Source organism: Mirounga leonina, unplaced genomic scaffold (genome assembly GCF_011800145.1).
Source record: "Mirounga leonina isolate KUSES-001 unplaced genomic scaffold, KU_Mleo_1.0 Mir_169, whole genome shotgun sequence".
In the NCBI taxonomy this organism is placed as follows: Eukaryota; Metazoa; Chordata; class Mammalia; order Carnivora; family Phocidae; genus Mirounga; species Mirounga leonina.
This window is the reverse complement of record NW_023270431.1, coordinates 19,209,411-19,234,032: the sequence shown is the minus strand read 5'-3', so window position 1 is coordinate 19,234,032 and position 24,622 is coordinate 19,209,411. Positions and strand designations below refer to the sequence as shown.

Genomic DNA, 24,622 nt, shown 5'->3' with positions numbered 1-24,622 from the left:
AAATTGAAAGACTAAAGAATTGTGCAGAAAAAAACATGTATTCTATATACTATTTTCCCTTAGAGCTGGAGTTTTGCAGTTCTCTATGATTGGTAAACTTGGTCTTAGCTGGATGTTCTTGCTGATCCTCTGGGGCAGGGGCCTGTTGTGTTGAATGAATAGAGTTTTACACTTTAATCAAATTTACACATCATAAGTCTGGAAGGCATGATTAACATGCATACCGACAGATTAATGGCCAACAGAACCGAACAGCTAAAATTAAATTGGCTAAAGTTAATATGATAAAATGTAATTAAAGATGAATAAAAAATCCTGTGTTTCAGTTCAGTAATTCAATAATCCATAAACAGGAAGAGGGAGAGCTTATTGAACAGCAGTTCATGCGAAAAAAGACTTAGATTTTTAATTGGTTGAATGCTCACCATGACCACAGAGTTGGCAGAAAAACAAATGCAATTCACTTTTCCCCTTCAGGCAGATAAAGCCTAATGTTATTGAATAATGATGGCTCTACAAGTCCCGAGGCCACTATGTACAGACAAAAGAGGGGGAGCTTTAGTTCTTGGTGTCAGTCTTATTCTCTTTCTTGGCCTGCAGCTGTCCCTCCCAGCACTTATGTGCTTCCTTGATCTTAGACCTGTGGGTCTCAGCCAGGTCAGCCAGCACCTTCTTGCTGCCCCTGTCAGCCTTCAGCTTAGGGATGTGTTCCATAAGAATCAGGTTGTTTTTAAACGCATTCCCCTTTATCTTCATGTATAGGCTATGATACATGCAGTGGTCGGTCTTCTTAAATTCACCGCATCTTCTGAGGAACCAGCTCTGAATTCTTACCCAGCTTACCTTCTCAGGCATTGGACAGTACCCTTTGCATATTTGTGCCCATTGTACCTGCCTTTACAGCAGGGCAAGGTGTTTCTTCAACACTGAGTGTGGGAATGGACAGTAACAGGCTTCTGAATGATCAGCCCATCCTTGATTAGCTTCCAGATACACTGATAGGAGTTGGTGTTGGCGATTTCATTTGTCTCACTGGTTCCAACCAGACCTTCTTTTTGCCACAGCGAAGGATACTGGAGGTGAGCCCTTCAACAAGCAGTTCTAGGGCGCCTGGGTGGCTCAGTTGGTTAAGCGACTGCCTTCGGCTCAGGTCATGATCCTGGAGTCCCTGGATCGAGTCCCGCATCGGGCTCCCTGCTCGGCAGGGAGTCTGCTTCTCCCTCTGACCCTCCCCCATCTCATGTGCTCTCTCTCTCAAATAAATAAATAAAATCTTTAAAAATAAAAAAAAAATAAAAATAAAAAAAACCAAGCAGTTCTAGGAACCAGATCACAGAAGAGAAGCAGTCCTGCTGTTATTATGTACTGACTCATGTTCTCAGGGTCCACCCATCCAACACATACCTACTTAGCACCTACCAGAAGTAGCTAGCTGGTCAGTGCTACATGGTAATAAAGATAATCAAGGACTTGAGGAGCTTTTTGTCTAATGTTTTATTTATTTCAATATTTGTATTATATTATAATAAGATTTATAAGTGCTTAAATGTTGATGAAACTGATGGATAAAAATTCTTCACAACAATCAAGAAGATGTTTTATTCCTTCTTATGAAAGTGAAAAACAAAGTCTGAGAGAGATCAAGTAACCCGCCTACAGTCACACAGCTAATTAGGGGCAGAGTCTGGGTTTGAAATCACCTCTGGCTCCCCAAATCCAGGCTTTTTCTTTTTTTTTTTTAAATATTTTATTTATTTATTTGACAAGGAGAGAGACAGGAGAAAGGGAACATAAGCCAGGGAAGTGGGAGAGGGAGAAGCAGGCTTCCCACTGAGGAGGGAGCCCAATGCGGGGCTCAATCCCAGGACCCTGGGATCATGACCTGAGCTGAAGGTAGAGGCTTAACAACTGAGCCATTCAGGCACCCCCCAAAATCCAGGCTTTTTCTAATGTGCTATTCATCCCATTGTATTAAAATAAATGCTTTCTTTTTCTGATTTATTAATGTAAGAATAAGAAAAGACTTATAAACCCAGAGCCCAGAAATAAATATATGGTCAATTAATTTACAACAAAGGAGCCAAGAATATACAATGGGAAAAGACAGTTCAATAAATAGTGTGGGGAAAACCAGACAGCCATGTGAAAAAGAATAAGGCTGGACCACCATCTGACACCATATACAAAAATTAACTCAAAATGGATTAGAGACTTGAACATCAGACCTGAAACCTAGAAGAAAATAGGCAGTAAGCTCCTTGACACTAGTCTTGGTGATGATTTTTTTTTTTTTTTTAAAGAGAGGGAGAAGCAGGGGAGGGGCAGAAGGAGAGGAAGAGAGAGAATCTTAAGCACCCTCCATGCCCAGCACCCAATAAGGGGCTCAATCTTACGACCCTGAGATCATGACCTGAGCTGAAATCAAGAGTTGGACACTTAACCAACTGAGTCACTCAGAGGCCCCAGTGATGATTTTTTAAATCTGACACCAAAATTAACAGCAACAAAAGCAAAAAAAAAGACAAATAGTACTACATTAACTAAAGAGCTTCTGCATAGCAAGGGAAACCATCAGCAAAATAAAAAGGCAGCCTACCAAATGGGAGAAAATATTTGCAAATCATATAGCTGATAAGGGGTTCATATCCAAAATATATAAAGAACACATACAATTTAATGGCAAAAGAAAAATTGATTAAAAAATTGGCAGATGATCTGAATAGTTTTCTAAAGACATACAGATTGTAACAGGTACGTGAAAAGATGTTCAACATCACTAATCATCAGGGAAATGCAACTCAAAATGACAATGCGATACTACCTCACACCTGTTAGAATGGCAATTATCAAAGACACAGGAAATTAACAAATGTTGGCAAGGATGTGGAGAAAATGGAACCCTTGTGCACTGTTGATGTGAATGTAAATTGGTGCAATCACTATGAAGAAGAGCATAGAGGTTCCTCAAAAACTTAAAAATAGAGCTCTCAGCAATTCCACTTCTGGGCATTTACTTGAAGAAAATGAAAACACTAGTTTGAAAAGATACATGCACCCTTTATGTTCATTACAGCACTATTTATAAGTCAATATATGGAAACAAAATAAGAGCATCAGTGGATGAATGAATAAAGAAATTGTGGTGTATACATACATTGAAATATTGTTCAGTCATAAAAAAAAAGGAAATTTTGTTATTTGTGATGATATGAATGACACTCAAGGGCATTGTGCTAAGTGAAAAAAAGTCAGCAAAAGACAAATATTGTATGATCTCTTTTATATCTGGAATCTTAAAAATCAAGCTCATAGATAAAGAGAACAGATTGGTGGTTGCCAGAAGTAGGAGATGGTGGGGTGGGAGAAATGGATGAAGGGGTCAAAGGTAATAAACAAATAAATAATAAACAAAACATTTACATAGAAAGGCAAAGAACCTAGCATAGTCAAAACAATGCTGCAGAGGAAAGCAACCTGATTTCAAGACCTACTTTAAAGCTCAAGTAATCAAAAAGAGTGTGATGTTGGCATAAAGGTGTACATATAGATCAATAAAGAAGAATAGAGAGTGTAGAAATAAATCTATATATATATGGTCAGTTGATTTGCAGCAAGGTACCCAAGGCATTTCATTACCAATAAAAACTTCTTAAAAGTACACCTCAAAAAGTTAGAAAAGTTTTCATACATAAAGTTCTGAGAATCAAAATGAAAGATAAGAAATATATAAATGTATAGGACTTCCAAATCATGATGGAATTATCTAAAGAATCTAGCAAGTTCTCAGTAGCATTGTTTTCAAAAATATTTAGGTATAGGGGCACCTGGGTGGCACAGTCAGTTAAACATCTGACTCTTGGTTTTGGCTCAGGTTATGATCTCAGGGTTGTGTGATAGAGCTCTGTGTTGTCCCCGCCTTGGCTTTCTCTCTCCCTCTCTCTTTCTCTGCATTCCCCACCCCCATGTGCTCTCTCTTATAAATAAATAAATTAATTTAAAAAAAGTATTTAGCTATAATAAGAGCATAATTCCATAGGCTTTTCAAAAGATTTATTTAATTGAGAGAGAGAGAGCATGCAAGTGAGAGGAAGGACAGAGGGGGAGAGAGTCTTAAGCACATTCTGAGCTGGGCAGGGAGCCCCAGGCGAGGTTGATCTCATGACCCTGAGATCATGACCTGAGCCTAAACCAAGAGTCAGATGCTTAACTGACTGTGCCATCCGGGGACCCTTAATTCCATACAATTTAATTAAATCAAAGATCAAGTTCTTTGCTGTGTGAATAATTTAAGTGATGATAAACAAATCTGTATTTAAGAGAATTATTTTCTTTAATAATTTATTAAAAATATATGATACTTCCATTGCATATTTTTCATCATCTTTATTGTCCTTATATTACCTCTGATTAATGCCAAAGGACTGACAGTAGCATAGAAATTTAGGGGTACCTGGGTGGCTCAGTCAGTTAAGCGTCTGCCTTTGGGTTGGGTTTTGATCCTGGGGTCCTGGGATCAAACCCTGAGTCAGGATCCCTGCTGAGCGGGGAGTCTGCTTCTCCCTCTCCCTTGCCTTCTGCCCTCCCCCCACTCATGCTCTGTCCATCTCACTCTCAAATAAATAAAATCTTTAAAAAAAGTTTTAAAAAGAAATTGTCCACAAAAGTCTGGACACCCAGGATGACTGGGTCATATGCCCATAATAGGGTTGAAGAAGATGAGGTGATGAAATCCACCCAGCACATGACCACGAAGAAATGCACCTGCAGCAGGATGGTCTGGGTGGCCCTTTTCTCTGAGGCGGTTCGTAAGAAGAGGCTGGTATTGTGAAGGTGCTAGGGCTGCCTGTGATACCTGGACAAGAGAATCACCACCATGTATGCACTTGCAAGAAGCATGATTCCTGCAGAGGAGGCATCTCTAAAGTGTGACAGTATGAAAAACAGACTCCAGATGATGTAGTTTATGGAGAAAAGTGAGAAGTATTTATTGGTATTTAGCAGATTGGTCTTGGTCACATTAGAAGCCATGGTGTAGCACATGAGGCTACTACTGAAAGACAAACTGGGGACCCATAAGGAGAAGGAATGGAAGATGTAACTGGTGGATTTCTGTTTAAACTTGTCCAGCCAGGAGATGCTGGGGCTAATGACCATGGCCTGGAGTATGCACAAAAGCAGGTGTTGCAGATGGAGAGGCCCCTTAACATGTTGTTCATGTTGAAAAACACCTTACATTTGAAGTCATTTTGACAATTCAGTGACTCAAAAGTTCTTGGTGAAGACACTAAGAATAGTATTGTGAAGAGCATCACTCTATGGATGAGGGCCAACTAGCAGGTGGTCAGGTCAGTGACCTTATGCCTGAGATCCAGAAGAAGTGGAAGAGAAGTAGAAAAGTGTTGGCTGAGTCCAATACCAGCTTGGAAAAAAAGGCATTTTTTGTTTATGGTAACATAAGTGGGAAGTGACCATCTTAATGGAAAAGAGGAAACATTCTGTATCTCACAAAAAAAATCAAGATTAACACTGCCATTATCATTTTAATTTTACCTAATTATTCTCAATTAGCTCTATCTCATATAAATGCTTACTACAGACTTGGCATGAGTTTAGTCACCATGTAATTCATATATTTCAAACACCAACACATCCATAATCATGCCTCTGTAGGGTGCACGTTATCTATGCTCCTAGAGCACGTGGGGCTCACTCTTTAGGAAGCATGTCTTTACTTTCTGAATTGTTTCATTTCATATTCATAATCCAGTATAGCGTTGCACATATAAAAATAAATCATGGGTATTTGTACAAATAAACTCAATAAATTTTACACTAATGGAAAAAGAATCAACACATTCCCCCCAACATTTTTTTGGGGAAAATAATGTTCTGTTGGATCTATCCCACATCACATCACTTTGACACATTTTATTTTTGTCCATCCTCCACATTTAAGTACCCTTGTAATTACATAAGGCCCATCCCGCTAATGCAAGATAATCTCCCAATCATAAAGTTAGCTGATTATTAACCTTGATTCCCTACTCTCCTTAGCTCCCTTTTATCATATTACCATCAAGGGTCTTTGGTTTGGGATGTGGACATCTTTTTACTAACTGTATCTCCTAAAAATGATCTGGCTCTCTCCTGGTTTAGTTTCCACACCAGAGACCCCTTATGTAAACTCTCTTCATTTCAGGGGGAGATCGCGAATGCCCTTCAAGTTTCAAGAGGAGAAACAAACAAACACATTTAGTTATACTTATGGACTCTTATATTGAGAAAATGAAAATATAGTAAACAAAATATAATATTTGATAAATAATCCTGTGTACCATATATTTGCAATTTGTTCTTTAGTCCTCCAGATATGCTATTTTTTTTTCTAAATCGTTCCCTCCAGGCTGGAACTTTATTACATATAATTCTAGTAAAGGTATGTGAAATTATAGTTTTCAAAATAAATAAGTTTTTTTGACTGAATAAGTAATTGTATGCAAACTTATTATAAGGAAAATATAAATCATCTATTTTCAATAGGCTCAAGGAATAGCAATATGCAGGCATTGTGATTTGATATGATAATGGAGATATATATATATAAATATACTTCATAGAAAATAAAATGCCTAAGTAATAGAAATACATAATATTTAGATTGCTTATTTTCTCTGAAGACATAATCACAAGTGCCAAAACTTGTAAATACAATCATGGTAATAGCCACTTCTATAGCTTTGACTGACAAATGTTGATTTGTGGTCCTTAATTTAAATGCATGTTTCAGTGAGAAAATATGAATAATACTTTGGAATAATTCCCCTTGCCCACCAAAAATCAACCTGGCCATCTTCTAATGAAAGGGAAATTGTGATCTCTCAGAAGAGACTTTAGGGTCTTATTATGTAATCACTTTTCTTTTTTTTTTATTTTTTATTTTTTTAAGATTTTATTTATTTATTTGAGACAGAGAGAATGAGAGAGAGAGAGCACATGAGAGGGGGGAGGGTCAGAGGGAGAAGCAGGCTCCCTGCGGAGCAGGGAGTCCGATGCGGGACTCGATCCAGGGACTCCAGGATCATGACCTGAGCCGAAAGCAGTCGCTTAACCAACTGAGCCACCCAGGCGCCCTGTAATCACTTTTCTTAAAGAGAGAGTGCACCACTGCATGAACTTACACACACACACACACACACACACACACTATCGCCAACACCACCAGCAATAAAAGCTTCTAAAGTAGGGTATCTGTAGTCTGGACAATACATTTCTTGATCAGCATCTCTGAACTGTTAGAGCTCCCAGACTGATGCGGGGAAAAAATGCTTGGCATTTAGTGTGAAAACCCCGGCTGTCTGTTCCTTAGAGGAACATGTGTTTGCTTTTCGGAACATGATTTCGGCTTTCTGTGGCCCTGGCTGTCACACCACTGCTGACCCAACAGCCAGCGCCAACACGTCTTTCAGCTGAGAGAGTGTCATGAGGGATTAGGCTGGTATGTTGGGACGAGGGTTATGGAAGGTGAGTTTTTATAATCTGTGAGGTTCATTGGTGAGGCAATGACAGGAATACAATCTTAAACCCAGTGGGGAAGAGAAGTATTTTAAAACAATCTTCAGGGCTGTGGTTTCTCCCATCTGTCTTTTCTCTAAGGCATCTAGATTAATGGATGAAATTTTTAAATTAATTTTCATTTTCCTGTACATTTATTGTCTTTATTCTCATAACCTACGTGGAGTAGAAGATTTGAAATTGACGAGAAGCATTATGAGATGTCTTGTGCCATGGTTAAGAATGCAGTCTTTGCCAGAGGCAGCATGGGTTTGAATCCTGTCTTTGCCACCTGATTCAGTTAAGAGGCACTTTTCTAGGTACTGGGAACGTAGCAGTAAACAAAAAAGACAAAATCTCCACCTCCAGGAACAATATTTAGTAGCTTTAGGACATTACTCTGTAACTCAGCTTCCTCCTCAATGGGAACTATAAAGGAACCTACTTCTTGGGCATGTTATAAACCTTAACTGAACTAATATACACAAAATGCTTAGTCCAGAGTTTAGCACGTAGAAAGCATTTCATAAATGTTAATTATTATATTTAAGACCTTTTTTTCGGGGCGGGGGGAATGCTGTTGACTTGTATTTTTGTAAAGTGTAACACATGCTCTTGTACCTGGGTCCTCTTCTCAGGGCTCCGCTTTTGGGAAACCCAAACTGACACAGCCCTTCATTGGTGGTGTGTGTTCCGCATATCTTCTCCCGCTCAGTCACTTGCATTTCACTTTTTTAATAAGACCTTTTAATGAAAAGAAGTTCTTAATTTTAATGTAGACCAATTTCTCAATCTTATGTTAAATGTTTTTTGTGTCCTAATTATGAAATTCTTCACCACCCTAATATCATGAAGATGTTCTTCTATATTTTCCTCCAAACTTTTATTTTTGGAGTTACAGTTCATCTGGAATTGGTTTTGTGTATGGTAAGAGGTAAAGGAAGTTTCTTCTTTTTTACATAGGTATGCCTAGTTGACTGTGGTAGGCAGAATGATGGCCTTGCAAAGATGTCCATGTCCTAATCACGGAGATTTCCAAAGCAAAGAGGACTTTGCAGATGTGACTTTGAGATGGGGAGACTATCCTGGGTTTTCTGATTGGGCCCCATTTAATCAAATGGGTCCCTCAAACAGGAGAACCTTTCCAGGCTGTGGTCAGAGAGAGATGTGACTAGGGAAGAATTATCAGAGAAATGCAACATCACTGACTTTGAAAATGAAGCAAGGGGGCCATGAGTCAATGTGGAACAATGAGTTGGGAACACCAGAAGCTTCTAGAACCTGAGCATGGCAAGGGAATGGATTTTCTTAGAGCCTCCAGAGAATAACACAGCCCTACCAATACTTTGATTTATCTCATTGCGGCTTGTGTTGGATTTCTGACATAAAGAACAGTAAGATAATAAAGTTGTGTTGTTTTAAGATAAGTCTGTGGGTTATCTGTTATGACAGCTATATAGGACTAATGTATGGACCCAGCACTATTTATGGAAAAGACCATCTTGTACCCACTGTTCTACAGCTCTGCTTTTGTCATAATTGCGTGTCCATCCAAGCATTACCTATTTCTGCATTTTTTATTTTGTGCCAGTGGGCTTTTTGTCCATTTTTGTGCAAGTACTGCACTCCTTTAACCTATATAGCTTTTTAATATTTTAAAAATAATTTAATAATTCCTCTAAATAATTCTCAGTAGGGCAAAGTTTCCCATGGTGTTCTTTAACAGTGACTTGGCTCTCCTTACTTCTTTATATCTCAATATAAATTATATAATCACCTTGTCAATTTCGACAGCAATAATAACAAAAATTTACTGGGATTTTGATTGGTATGGCACTTGTTCCATAGATCAATTCAGGAACTTGATGTCTTCATAATACTGATTTTGAAAAACCCATTAATGGCATTTTTGTTATTTATTTGATCTTAATTTTTCTTAATAATGCTTGTAGTTTTCTATGCAGAGGACTTGTACAACTTTTGTTAGATTTATTCTTAAGCATTTAATCTTATTTTATTGTAAACAATATACTTTAAATTTTTTCTTTTTTTGCTAATGTATACAATTTATTTTTGTATACTATATATACAGTTTTTGTATATTGACTATTCCAGTATCTTTGCTAATACACTTATTAATATTAAAATTTATCTGTAGATTCTTTTGGAATTTACACATACAACCGTATGATCTGTAAATAATGACAGTTTTCTTTTCCTGTCCTTACAACTTTTATTTTGTGTTTTGCTTTATTCCAAAGCTAGGACCTCTAATACAGTGGTGAATAAAAGTGAGGAGAGCAGGTATTTATTTTGTTCTTTATATTAAAGAAAAGTTTCAATATTTCTCCAAGAAGTATGATGTTTGTTGTATGTTTTTTTAGAACAGCTTTTGATTAGATTTGGAAATTTATCTATTACCAGTTTGTTAGGAGTTATTGTTTAATTATATTTTTTATTTTGAGATAATTTGTAGATTTTTTCCCCAAATTCCTTGGAGATTCATCCAAGTTGTTTCATATATAAATACTGTAGTTCCTTCTTTTTTGTTGCTGAGTAGTATTCCATAGTACAGATACATCACATTTTGTTTAACATTCACACATTGAAGGACCTCTGGATTGTTTCAGTTTTTGATTATCATGAATAAAGCTGCTATGAACATATATGTATAGATTTTTGTGTGAATGTACGTTTTCATTTCTCTGGGATAAATGTCCATGAGTGCAATTGCTGGATCATCTGGGGCCTTTATGCCTAGTTTTATAGGAAAGTGCCAAACTGTTTATCAGTGTAGCCGTACCAAAGAGGTTGGTTTTTTTTTTTATCAGGAATAAATGTTAAAGTTTATCAAATGCTTTTATCATCACCTGTTTAGATGATCTTATGATTTTTCCCTTTTATTCTGTTATTATGGTGAATTATGTTGCTTAATCTTTGAATTTAAAGGAACTTACATTCTCAGCTAAATAGAATTTGTTCAGGATGGATTATCCTTTCTTTCTTTTTTTTTTTTTTTAAGATTTTATTTACCTATTTGAGAGAGAGAGAGCACAAGTGGCGGGGGGAGGGGCAGAGAGAGGGGAAAAGCAGACTCCCCGCTGAGCAGGGAGCCTGAGGGAGGGCTCCATCCCAGGACCCCGGGATCACGACCTGAGCCGAAGGCAGATGCTTAAACCACTGAGCCACGCAGGCGCCCCACGGATAGATTATCCTTTCTATGTATTTTTGGACTTTGTTAATGTTCTGCCCAGAATTTTTGACTCTGTGTTGATGAGTGTCGTTGTCTTGAAATCTTCCTTTTTTTGTGACATCCTTGCAGGGGTTTGGTATCAACGTTATGCTGCCTCACAGACTGAGTTAGGAAATATTTCCACTTTCTGAAATATTATATAAATGAATTTGTGTGATATCAGTGTTACTTCTTCCTAACTATTTGGTAATATTCACTGCTGAAGTCTATTGGGCCTGGAATATTTTGTGGGAAGGTTTTAAAAGCGCATACTGCTATCTCTTCGTGGCATATTGACGGTTTCATCATTATGAAGTATCCCTTTTTAACTCTAGTAACGCTTTTTGCCTTAAAATCGTTTTGTCTAATATCAATTTAGCTACAAAAGTGTTTGTATGTTATTATTTTGTCCATCTTTTAACTTTTTTTTTTAAGATTTTATTTATTTATTTGAGAGAAATAAAGCACAGAGGGAGAGGGAGAGGGAGCGGGAGAGGGAGAGGGAGAAGCAGACTCCCCAGTGAGCAGAGAGCCCAACTAAGAGTTCAATCCCAGGACCCTGAGATCATGACCTGAGCTGAAAGAAGACACTTAACCGACTGCACCACCCAGGTGCCCCCATCTTCTAACTTTTCTATAATTAAGATCTACCTACTATTGGAAGCCTACAGTTGTTGAGTTTTATTTTTAAAATCCAGTCTGAGGGGCAGCTCGTTGGCTTAGTTGGTAGAGCATGTGACTCTTGACCTCAGGGTCATGAGTTCAGGTTCCACGTTCATTGTGGAGCTTACTTAAAATTAAAAAAAAAAAACCTGGTCTGAAAATTATTTTTTTCTTTGGGGAATTTATATTTAATGTGAGTACCAATATATTTGAGTTTAAATATACTATATTAGTGTCCAGTTTTTATATGTCATACCCGTTTCTTTTCTCTCTTTCCTGCCTTCTTTTGGATTGATTTCATTATTATTATTGTTCCATTTAATGTTCTTTTAGTTAAGCTACACCCAGATTTCTAACCTATAGAAACTGGGATATAATAAATGGTGTTGTTTTAAGCCATTAAATTTGTGGTAAATTGTTATGTGGTAATTGAAACTGATGCATGCTCCTTCATACTTGAAGGGTATTTTGTTGGATGAAGAATTTTAGATTGGCAATATTTATTTTTCAGAACTCTGTAAATCATTCCAGTGTGTTTTGGATGCCATTATTTATTTACTAAGTCAGCTTCCAGTTGAATTATTGCTCTTTTGAAGATAATCTCAATAATTCTTGTTCTTTTTTAAGATTTTCTCTTTCATTTTCATCAGTTTACCTTGATATACCTAGATTTTTTTGTTGTTGTTGTTAATTCTTTTGAATTCTAAAGTGGATTTACACTTATCTGAGGAGGGTCTAGAACTACTAGCAATGCAAGTTCACTTTGATATAGTATCAAGGATTAAGCTATTTTATGACTAAGCTAAATCTTAATCTCTATACTCTTACAGCTTAGTCCTTGGGATATTTACTAGGGCCCCCCCAACCCCCACCCCCATTCCTTGATTAAGCCTTATTATCCAGTTTTTGTCCTCCATCCAGATGAGGGTATTAAAAAACTCTGCTCAACTTTTTATTCATCTCTTCCATAGTTGGTATATACCCTTAGGACAAAAGTGACCAAATTGGTAGGCTCATCTCTATTATTCCACCCTTATTCTTTTCCTTTCTTTCCTCACTCTTGACCCTAATGATCTTCACTGACTTGTTAGCTCTCCAATACCTACAAGTAGATTTTTTTGGAAAAAAGTTTGTCGAGATTTTCTGGGGGCTACTGGTCAAAATTATTCTGTCTGCCATTGCCAGAAGTTGAAAATTCATTGTGGATTTTAAGATACATATCCTACTGCAGCTGTCTTTCAACTTACTGTGGTCCCTATTGTAGGCTACTAGTTTTTAAATCAGTTCCTAGCAAGTGTGTTAGATCCTTAGATGTTTTAATGAACATTTAATCAATGTTAATCTAATTTTAAAGAAGAATTCATTGGTCACATACAGTATGTGTCACCTAGGTGAGGTCTTATTGGAAATAAGAGAAGTCTAAAACTAATTTCATGCTATTAGGTATGTAAGAAACAGGAAAAAAAGAGTTCAATACAATGAGGTATTACATCACCCCATTAGGATATGTATAATAAAAAAGTGTCCACAAAGATGTGAAGAAATTGAAATGCTTATACACTGTTGGTGGGCTTTGCAAAACAGGCTGGCAGTTCCTCAAAAGTTTAAATATAGGGTTACCACATAGGCCAGCAATTCTACTCCTAGACATATATCTAAGAGAAATGAAAATTTATGTCCATAAAAAAACTTATACATGAAAACTTTAGGAAACTCCATGTTAATTCATGTGAATAATATTGTCATAAATATGACGATCATATACTCTGAACCTCAAAGTAGCATTATTTATAATGGCCCAACAGTGGAAACAACACAAGTAGTCATCAATGATGGATGAATAGATAAAACGTGGTATAGCTACATGAGGGAATATTATTCACCAATAAAAAACAATGAAGTACTAGACATACTACAACATGGGTGATCTGGAAAATATGCTGAGTGAAAAAAGCCAGTCACAAAGGACCACATATTTTATGATTCCATTTATATGAAATGGTCAGAATAGGAAAATCTTTTTTTTCTTTTAAAGATTTTATTTATTTATTTGACAGAGACACAGCGAGAGAGGGAACACAAGCAGGGGGAGTGGGAGAGAGAGAAGCAGGCTTCCCACTGAGCAGGGAGCCCGATGCGGGGCTTGATCCCAGGACCCTGAGATCATGAACTGAGCCGAAGGCAGACGCTTAACAACTGAGCCACCCAGGTGCCCCCAGAATAGGAAAATCTTTAGAAACAGAAATCAGATTAGTTGTTGTCTAGGTCTGAGGGGATTGAGGAGAATGAGGAGTTACTGTAATGGGTACAGAGTTTCTTTTTAGGATAATGAAAACATTCTAAAATTGATTATTACAATGATTGCACAACTCTGTGAATATACTAAAAACTTACCTTTAAATAAGTGAATTGTGTAGTATGTGAATTAGATCTCAATACGTTGGTTATATATAAAAAACACAAGTTATAATCTGTGCTATTGACTTCCACTGCAAAAAGAGTTCAAAACGTGTGAGAGTTGTGGTGTTGGTGTTAAAAGAAAAAAAAAGCGGGGCACCCGGGTGGCTCAGTCAGTTGAGCATCTGACTCTTGGTTTCAGCCCAGGTCATGACCTCAGGGTCCTGGGATGGAGCTCGATGCTCAGTGGGGAGTCTGCTTGAGGATTCTCTTTCTCCCTCTCTTTCTGCCCCTCCCTGCTTTCTCTCTCTAGAATAAATAAATCTTTAAACAAGAAAGAAAGAAAGAAGTAAAATCCACACTGCATTCAATAATCTCTCTTCTGTTGGTGAAAATGAGTTGTTTTTCATATTTTTATCTATCCATTTTATACTTTTGGAGGGAAGGTGATTTGGATGATTTCATATTTTAACATTGAATCATTTGTTTATAAGATTTTAAGTATCATTTGAAAATGCCCATGAATAGACTCCCAATAGATTTCAAAGAGAGATATTTGCTGTAAATTTTTCTTATGAAATGTTAGCCAAATGACTCCTTGATGCTATTCTGACCAGAAGTCTGCTGATGAACACTGATAGAGCTATTGATTGCTTCTGTGGTAGAATTTAAAAATATGTAATGAGACTAGACACTGAGTAAAAGAGTATTTGAATAAATGCTCATTTCCTGGGTATTCTGATTTTCTCATACTGTAAAACATTTGGTTATGACTTTAGGGTTAGATTTTGCTTTTAGTAAGCTTTAGGGAAAATCAATTCATTTCAAAAAATTGTATGTAGTTAATGGCTAATTCACGTCTTTTGTCTTTTCATATATGATGTGAAAATTAAGGGACTAAAAAAGAATGTCCACTAATAAAAGCTGAAAGTGCATTCAGTATACCTGTACCTAGATCATCAAGGCTTACATATAAAAACATTTATGTTTATTTATTTATTTATGTGTTTATTTGCAAACTACTGTTCTGGGAGCCTTTGTAAGAACAATAGTAAGAATGAAGTGAGTTCATTTGCTCTTGGACCAAAATTAGCAAGTTTATGTCATCGTTTGCCGAGTGACAATGGGAAGAATAAGAATTGATGAGCTTTTAGAGAGTGTTTTAGGAAACTCCATGTTAATTCATGTGAATAATATTGTCATAAATATGACGATCATATACTCTGAACCTCAAATTTGAACACATTATCTGATAATTTAGAGTGTATTTATGAGATCCTTCTGGAAAATCCAGGCTTGTAGTCACAGTAAACATGAATATTATGACACCCTAAAGCAGGATCATGCTGTATACCGGGTATGCTCTTACTTCGCCCACCTGTACCCATGGCTGACAATGGGAAGAATAAGAATTGATGAGCTTTTAAGGCAATTGTGACGTTCCTCCCTGCTGAGTGTGATATGGCCACACCACCAGTTAGTTGGAGTTGGCCTTAATCAACAAGAAACTTCTTTACCCTCTGGTTTAGAGGTAGTTTTTGTGACCTCTTGATCAATTGGCACCATGTAGAAATGATTACGCCAATTGGCCAGTGGGGCAAAAAGTTTATTTGAAATATGATAAGTATGTGTAAAGATTGCTCAAACCTACCCTTTGCTACTCATTTTTTTTTAATTCACACGGAAGCAAGCTAATCACATGGAAGACACTTAAACTGAATCTTCAGTGAACTTAAAGGTCTCGTGGTTCTCATCTCTTCTTCCATTTGGCCATGGTTCTCATCCTCAAAGAGCTTGTTGTCTAGTAAGAGGGAGAAAATTATAAACAAGTAACTATGATGCAAGGTATAATGTGAAAAAATTCTGTGAGAATGATTAGGGTGTTCACAAAAAGGAGCATTTCTCCTCAAGATGAACAGGTACATCCATCTTGCAGTTCGTTTTCTATTTTTCTCATCTTTTTGTTTCTCTGTTCCCCCTTTGTTCCCTTCTCTTGAATTAATAAAAAATGTTTAGTATTCTATCTTAATTTCTCTACTCTATTGTTGCCTGTACCTCTTTGTTTTTTTAACTGGTATTCTAGTGATTACATTATTCATCCTTAAATCATCTCAATCTACTTGGAGTTAATATTGTGGTGCTTCATGTAAAATTAAGAACATTACAACAGCAGAATCCCATGTACTTATTCCCTCATCCTTTGTGCTATCATTGTCATATGTTTTATACATACATATGTTAAAAACCCATAGTTCAATGTTATTTTTGCTTTAAGCAGTTAGTTTCTTTTTTATATTATGAAATAAAAATAGTCTTTGATAGTCTAATAGTGATTAATTCTTCCAGCTTTTACTTACCTGAAAATGTTTTTATTTTACTCTCATTTTTGAGGAAGATTTTCATTGGATATAGACTTCTGGGTTGATAGATTTTTTTCTTTTGGAACTTTAGTATGTAATTTTATTGTCTTATGGTCTCCATTAGAAGTCAGTCATTTTTCATATATTTTTCTTTTTGTATGAAATATGCCCTTTGTCTTTGGAGATTTTCTCTTTATTTGGTGCTCATTAGTTTGACTATAATATTCCAAGGTGTGGTTTGCTTTGTATTTATCCTACTTAATATTTGTTAACCTCTTATATTTGTGAACTGACGTTTTTGACCAAATTTGAGAAATTTGGGCCATTATTTCCTCAAATATTTTTTCTGCCCATTTCTTCCCTTCTCCCTCCCCGCTTCTCTCCCTCTGACTACAAAGATATAACTTCTTGATATTGTCTCACAAACTGAGTCTCACTGAAGTTCTGTTCAACCTTATTTCAGTCATTTTTTTCCTCCATTGTTTAGTTTCTATTGAATTTAAATTATCAATAGCTAATTTCTATTGATTTGTCTTCAAGTTAATAATTTTTTTTTAAATCTTCAATCAGTTGTTAAGCCCATTCATTGCATTTTTTCATTTCAGATATTGCACTTTCCAGTTCTAGCATTTCCACTTGAATAACATGGGTTAATTTCAGCTGGTCTGGATTGACCAAATGCTGATCTGCAGAGACACTTACCCTTGGTCAATGCTATTGAATTTACTATCTACAGATAAAAGATGTTTTTTAACCATCTAGAGGTGAAACAGTCATGAGAAACAAACATCTCTGCTGTGAATGTCCAAGGGAAAGAATTCTAAAAATTTTGTAACTAGAGGCAAACTACTGTACTGGATATTGGGGTCTGATTCATTCTCCATTTTGATTCTTAACAAATCAGTTAACTTCCACATTAATGAAAGTTTATCATAGTTATTCCAGAATAAAAAGAAAGGCAGAGGAGATGAGAAGAAATAAAAAATGAGAGAACCCAGAATTAGAGTGGATTCTAAAAGAAAAGATGGAAAGATACTAAAGAAAAAATTTAACCTCTTTCAAATTTTTATTAATTTGGTCTATCAGAGATCCATGCCAAAGAAGAAACTAAAACATTTTCAAATAATTACTATCAGGCACTGTGCTAAATAGCTAACATATCTTATTTCCTTTTATTCGTATAAAAACACTGAGAAATCTTTCTTATTATCTGTACTTTACAGGTGAAGAACAGAGGTTCAGTGAGGTAAATTAAGAATAGAAGTTGCTAAGCCCAATAATGAACTGAATCAGGTGGGTACACATTCCCTGGACCAGGTAAATTTTGAGTTTGATTTTGAACATAGAAAAGAAGGTAAGAAAGATTGTGTGGAGTGCTCCAGTTGGGTGGGAGCTACCAAATGCGGGGCATCCCATTGGGTGGGGGCTGGGGGCCGGCGGCCGGGGTGGCGGAAGAATTCATCAAGGCCAAACAAAAATGATAGAAGCTTATTGAATATACCACTGCAAGGAAGTGGCGGGCAGGACAGCAAAGGGGAGACTGTCTGCCACAAGGCAGTGGGGAGAGGTCACAGTTATAGTGCAGAGTGAAGGAGTATGGGGATGTATGGAATTTCCCCCTTTTTTGTAATCTTAAGAACCGTGCCTGGTTGTAGTTAGTCGGTGAGGGTCTATGACTATTTTGAGGTGGGTCGCTTAGTGAGCCCTGTTTGTATTCCACTCAGTAGTCACTGTGGGCCCATTTGCCTTGCTCTGGTTTCCATTGCTCAAGCCTGTTGCCTAAAAGTAGCCTCTACAGGTTGGAACTGGGTAATGTTTCTCCCGTGAATTATCAGGAAATTGCCATATTGTTTTCTGTCTAAACTACTGACCTTCACAGTGTCCGGCGGGAAATGCGCCTCTGTGTTTAACTGGTAATGACCTTTAATGGATGTTTGATAATGCCAAGGATGATGATGATGACCAATGTTTGGGAGGGCTGAAGGTCTCCACTTCAATGCAGGCCTATCATTCAAAGCTTGCTTTGATTCTCTCTAGACAGAGAAGCAGCTTTGCTACATTAAACAAATTCCAGGCAGGAGACATCAAAGTTCCAAAGTTTGTATCTCTCCTTCTTGGAAATCCTTCTCTGGATCTAAGTTAATCCTTCCTCTCACCCCTCACACATTCCAATTTGTCTTTCTTTTTTTTTTTTTTTTTTAAGATTTTATTTATTTATTTTGAGAGACAGAATGAGAGAGAGAGAGAGAGCATGAGAGGGGGGAGGGTCAGAGGGCTCAGCAGGGAGCCCGATGCGGGACTCGATCCCGGGACTCCAGGATCATGACCTGAGCCGAAGGCAGTGGCTTAACCAACTGAGCCACCCAGACGCCCCTAATTTGTCCTTCTTCTTGACTCACTGATCTAACTCCAAAGAAACCATTAACCCAACTTCATTCTCTACCATGAATTTGTATAGTACCCTCAGTTTTCTTTCGGTGCATCCCCCCATTGCCTTTGCACTCCACTCAGATAATTAGTACCTTTCTGGGACTCATTTTTGTCCTCTGTAAAATGGAAGAATTGGTTTAATCATTACCTCTGCTTCTCTAGGTCCTAGGGGTTCAAAGAATTAAGTCACATGATAGGATGTGGGAGGCATTGCCAAGCAGAAACCTCTTTCAATAGAAGCAGCTCTGCTTTCTGTCCACATATTAATTGAACTTTTTCATAGGATTTCATTTCAAGGGATCTGATACTAAAACAAATTTGAAAACCATTGGATTAGGTTCTACCTCAAGCAGTCTAGGGTAATACCTTATGATTCTTCAATCTTAACAACTCTAACAGAGGGAAGAGCTGTTTTATCTATTTACATTTTGCATGTTTTCAGAGACTTAGAATCAGATATGTTTCTGAGAGACTTAGAGACTAGAAAAAAAGCTTGGCTGAGTGCACAAGCAGGAACTGATATTGCAGAGCCATCCCCAGGGATAAATTCCTTTCTCATGAAATCATCCAGCCACTCCTCAGGTATTAAAGAAAAGACTCCGGTAGCTATTTTACCTGGCACTGTTGACCCTGTTAATTTGACAGTAGCTGAACAGTGTTGGTGAATTCCAGGCAGAGTCAAAGGGGGAGACTGTGACCTCAGCTCTCCCATCCTCCCTCCCCTCTCCTGCTCCCCTGGCAGCCCCTCCCATTCTGGCTGGGTGGTGATAGAGCAGAAGTTTATTTCTCTACTGTCAGTCACTTCAGAGTTGCCATGGTTCCTGGAAATCTACCCCACCACCTACAGGATCACCAAATCAGATGCAGAACTATCTCCCTTCTCAGCTTCTGGTGCCATGGAGAGCAGTCCAGTTTTTCCTTGGTGACTGCTTAGCTCACATGAATCCTATTTGCAGGATCTGCTGGCTTAAAACCTAGGGAGCATGCCCACTGGGTACTGTATACACTGTATGGTGTATGTAAATCATAGGGTGGAGTGGAGAGAGACTGTTTTATTACAAACTTGACTCTATTTAGAGCTCCTAAGAAGAAAGGATTTATAAGGTTCAAATTGTTATTATTAGAGTCACTAATGTGAATAATCCTAATGCTTTCTGGAGACTCTTCCTTAGGATGAAAAGGAGCCGCGTTACAACCTTACAACTAACTGCCTGAGCTCCTCTACCCATCTGCTTCCAGCCTCACCCCTCACATTCCATCCCCCACTCTGCTTGCAGAGCAGATCTATCTCAAATGTAAATCTAATCCTGCCACCTTCAGCCTCAGTGCCTTCAAAGGATTTCCACTGACTTCTGAATAGAGTACAAGTTCTTTAGAGAACATGCAAAGACCAGCCTTATTTTGCTCCATTCATCTTGCACCTTTGGTTCTTGCCATTCCATTACTGCTCAGCAGAGGGTCAGGACCTGAAGTCTTTGCCTGGCTGCAGAGTATCAAGAGAATATGTATTTTTCTTTTAAGAGTGGTCATGTGTTCCTCAAATCTTCCCACAACAAAATCAATGAATGTCTTTATTAAAAATAATGCTTGTAGGGTGCCTGGGTGGCTCAGTTGGTTAAGCCACTGCCTTCGGCTCAGGTCATGATCCTGGAGTCCCGGGATGGAGTCCCGCATTGGGCTCCCTGCTTGGCAGGGAGTCTGCGTCTCCCTCTCCCGCTCCCCCCTCTTGTGCTCTTTCTCTCTCTCACTCTCTCTCTCAAATAAATAAATAAAATCTTTAAAAAAAAATAAATAAAAATAAAAATAAAAATAATGCTTGTAGGGGCGCCTGGATGGCTCAGTCATTAAGTGTCTGCCTTCAGCTTAGGTCATGATCCCAGGGTCCTGGGATTGAGCCCCGCATCGGACTCCCTGCTCGGCGGGGAACCTGCTTCTCCCTCTCACACTCCCCCTGCTTGTGTTCCCTCTCTCACTGTCTCTTTCTCTGTCAAATAAATAAAATCTTAAAAAAAAAAATAATGCTTGTAAAAGTTAAAAATAGAGCTACCTTAAGACCAGCAATTGCACTACTAGGTATTTACCCCAAAGATACAGACGTAGTGAAAAAAGGGGCACATGCACCCCAATGTTCATAGCAGCGATGTCTACAATAGCCAAACTGTGGAAGGAGCCAAAATGTCCTTCAACAGATGAGAAAGGGTGGGTACCCACCATTTGCATCGGCATGGATGGAACTGGAGGGGATTATGTTAAGTGTAATAAGTCAAGCAGAGAAAGACAATTATCATATGGTTTCACTCACATGTGGAACATAAGGAATAGCAAGGAGGACCATAAGGGAAGGGAGAGAAAACTGAAGGGGAAGAAATCAGAGAGGGAGACGAACCATGAGACACTATGGACTCTGGGAAACAAACTGAGGGTTTCAGAGGGGAGAGGGGTAGGGGGATGGGGTAACCAGGTGATGGGTATCAAGGAGGGCACGTGTTGTGATGAGCACTGGGTGTTATACAAAACTATTAAATTGCTGAACACTACATCAAAAACTAATGATGTACTATATGTTGGCTAACTGAACATAATAAAAAAAAAGTAAAAAAAAAAAACCACTAATGCTTGTAATAATAGAGTGAATATTTATTGCCAGGCACTAGGTTGTATGTTCTAATTTAACTCATTTAATCATTCATTATAACAACCCTAAAAGGTAAGTGCTATTCCTTCCTTCCTTTCTCTTTCTTTCTTTCTTCCATTTTTTTTAATTATTTTTTTATTTTAGGTAAGTGCTATTTCTAACTTCATCTGATGGATGAGAAACAGCACAGAGGTTAAATAATTGCTCACTTTCACAAGCTGCAAAGGTAGGGTTCAAATCCTGACAGTCAGGCTCCACAAGCCATCCTCTTTACCATGCTCCCACATAGTCTCTCATTAAAAAAGATTCATGGGCCCCTCCACAGCCCAAAGGTATACATTTTAAACAAGATCCCAAGGTGATTCTTCTATGCACTGGTTTGAAAACCATTACTGTAGATTTGTTCAAACAGAAAATAGTGGATGAGTGCCCTCTGGTGTATATATCTGAGCATTACACATTTGTTGGTGTTGAATCAGATCTTTTATCATTTTGTACAAAATAGCCAAATTTCAAGATGTACAAATTTTAAGGGCTGTATTAGGATAAATTATTTCCATGTCAATGTCTTAACTTATGAATACTACCTTAAATTGATTTTTGTCACAAAAGGATTCTATAAGTATTGCCAGATAACTGTCTCTCTCATCAGACCTCAACAGATCCTGAGAATTCAATTTAAATATTGGAAGGCTCCAATCCAACAAGTCTGTTAGGAATGAAGGCTCATATCCTTAGTGCACAGTAGGTGGAAATTGGGAAACACCACATTCACTCTGTTCAAGGGGCAGATTTTACTCATCCTATTTGTGGCTTCACTGCATCATTAATTGTCCTCAGTAGGTCCCACTCAGTTTATTATGTCAGAAGAGGATTAAACTCAGGCCCTTCTACTCTTCTCTTGTCCTCTTTAAAATAAGTTGGAAGGGAGGAGAATCCATTCACTATTTAGTATGATGTGTAAAAATCCCCTGTTTACTATGTTAGGCTATTGCTTATTCCCCAACAGGAAGCCATCCATGTATTTTTTAGGTTAGAGTTAAGTTTCTGCAACAAAAAGACCCAAAATGTAATGGCTGACACAAGATTGACTTTTATTCTCTCTGAGATAACTATCCAGAGATAGTAGTCCATATAGCGAAGCTCTGACGCGCACACTCAACACACCATTCCACTTCTGGGTTCAAAATGTCGGCTCCACATCCTGCTCTTGCATCTGTATCCCAGCCAGGGGGGAAGAAGCCAGGGAAGAGCACATCGACTCCTTTAAAGGACAAGACCCGAAGTGGCAGACAACAGCTTTACCCACAACCCACTGACCAGAATTTGGTCATAAGCTCTAAGAGAGGATGAGAATATGGTCCTTAGTGAGGCAGCTACCTGGCCCACAAAACCTGTAGTACCATTATTAAAGGAAGAAAGGGAACATGGAATCTTAGCAGTTGTCTCTACCACAAACCACTGCCTCTATTTGGATGTTTCTTATGTCATTCTCTAGGCAGCCAGTTACTTACAGAAAATAGTCAAGAAAATAAGTCTCAGGTATTCCAAGAATTCCAGTTAATAAAATGATAGAATTTTTACAGAGATGCTGTGAGCTGAGAACCTTGTTTGCTTTGCCTTATGGTTCTTCATGTTAGAAACTTCTAAATTATAGATCTAGACAACTGGTTTCAAAGTAAATACAGGCAGTCCTTGCACTGCATGATTTCAGGATGCACAAATTATAGTTAGTTACCATGGCTTCGTTAAATATCACCAGTTCCCCCAACAACACAGTTCAATTTTCAGTTACCACATTATATAACTGTGGGTAATTGCACAAAGTACAAACCTCGGGCTAGCTCTTCAGCCCACAAGTAACAACATAAATAACAGGTGCACGTAAGTTTCACTGACCAATCACACTATTTCTCTCTAAGTCTGTTGGTGATTCGTCACTGCCTGCATGTTATTCAGTTTATGCACAGAAGCGAAGTGTGGAGCTATGATGCTTCCTTGTCTCAGTGATCAGCCCACATGACATTTTACAAAAATGGATAAGGGAAAGGGTAATTGGCCAACAAAGATGAAAGTGTAGTAAAGAAACAAAACATGGTAACACGGGAAATGAAATTCTAATTGAATATACTTGAAATTATAGACGAAAGAGCTGACTGTGGAAATTTTGTTACTGCCTCATTTTGAGACAGATATTCAGCCACAGGAACTGTAATAGTCAGAGTTCTCCAGAGAAACAGAGCCAATAGTGTGTGTGTGTGTGTGTGTGTGTGTATAAAGAGAGATTTGTTTTAAGGAATTGGCTCACATGATTATGGAGGCTGACGTCTCCAAAATCTGCAGAGTGAGCCCACAGTCTGGAGACCTAGGGGAAAGCTGATGCCGTAGTTCAAGGTTTGACCAAATATGTGGGCACCACGACCCAACCAAGTTGAGACAGAAAATTAAGCATCACAGGAACTTGGTGAAGGCAAACTTATTAATATAAATGAATAAAGTGGTTATGACAAGCCAGAAGTGATGCTGATAAAACAACAACAACTTCACATTAAAGGAGCTCTTGGCAGGGCTGGGAGCCTGGCTGACTCCGTCAGAGGACTCTTGATCTCGAAGTCAGGAGTTCAAGCCCCACATTGGGTGTAGAAATCACTTAAATAAAAAAAACTTAAAGCAACTCTTGGGATATTCTACTACATTGAAAGCACAAAGAATAAAATGTTGGAAGCTAATTTAAACTTGATGTTCATGTCATGTCAGAAGTCACAGAATAAGAAGGGAAGGCCAGCACTTTTCAAACTATTCTTGATAAGTACAGAGAAATAAGACACTTTAATTCTGAATGCTTCTAAGCCTTTAAATTGTAGTGCATTAAATATTAGTTTTGCTATTTTTTCATTTACAACCTACAGTAACTGAGTTTTTAATGTCTTGACAAAGAGTTTTAAAGACCACAGAACAATCATCATTTTTTTTCATATTGATTATTAAGATTGACTTGTTTGGCTTCTGCTTGCACAGTGATTTTTTTTAGGTGGAAGGAGGGGCAGAAGGAGAGAGAGAGAATCTTAAGCAGGCTCCACACCCAGTGCGGAGCCCAAGATGGGGCTCTATCTCACAACCCTGAGATCATGACCTGAGCCAAAATCAAGAGTGGGACATTAGACTGACTGAGCCACCCAGGTGCCCCTTGCACTGTGATTTTTATGGTCCCGAAGTACCATGCAAAGTGGGACTGCCTGTATAGTATTTCATTGGAAGAGATTATCTGGTGGTTCAAATGGAATCTCTGTTTCTGGAAGAATAAGAGGAGGGTGGTAACTTCTTTGTGTACCCTGACATTCCTAGTAAGGTATA

At 38.0% G+C, this 24,622-nt stretch overlaps 1 protein-coding gene and 1 pseudogene across 3 annotated transcripts in view; one reads left to right on the top strand and one right to left on the bottom strand.

Moving 5' to 3' along the window:
* Nucleotides 1-558: 558 nt before the first annotated feature.
* Nucleotides 559-11,075, bottom strand: LOC118017316 (annotated as a pseudogene).
* Nucleotides 11,076-15,625: 4,550 nt separating this feature from the next.
* Nucleotides 15,626-24,622, top strand: part of CPOX (coproporphyrinogen oxidase) — a 30,454-nt gene continuing 21,457 nt past the window's right edge. For 2 of the 3 annotated variants that reach the window (XR_004681125.1, XM_035015196.1), the window contains exons 1-2: nucleotides 15,626-15,762; nucleotides 17,427-17,496. The gene's annotated coding sequence lies outside the window, so the exon portion shown is untranslated. The remainder of the gene's footprint in view (nucleotides 15,763-17,426; nucleotides 17,497-24,622) is intronic. The other variant, XM_035015194.1, reaches the window with a different exon arrangement.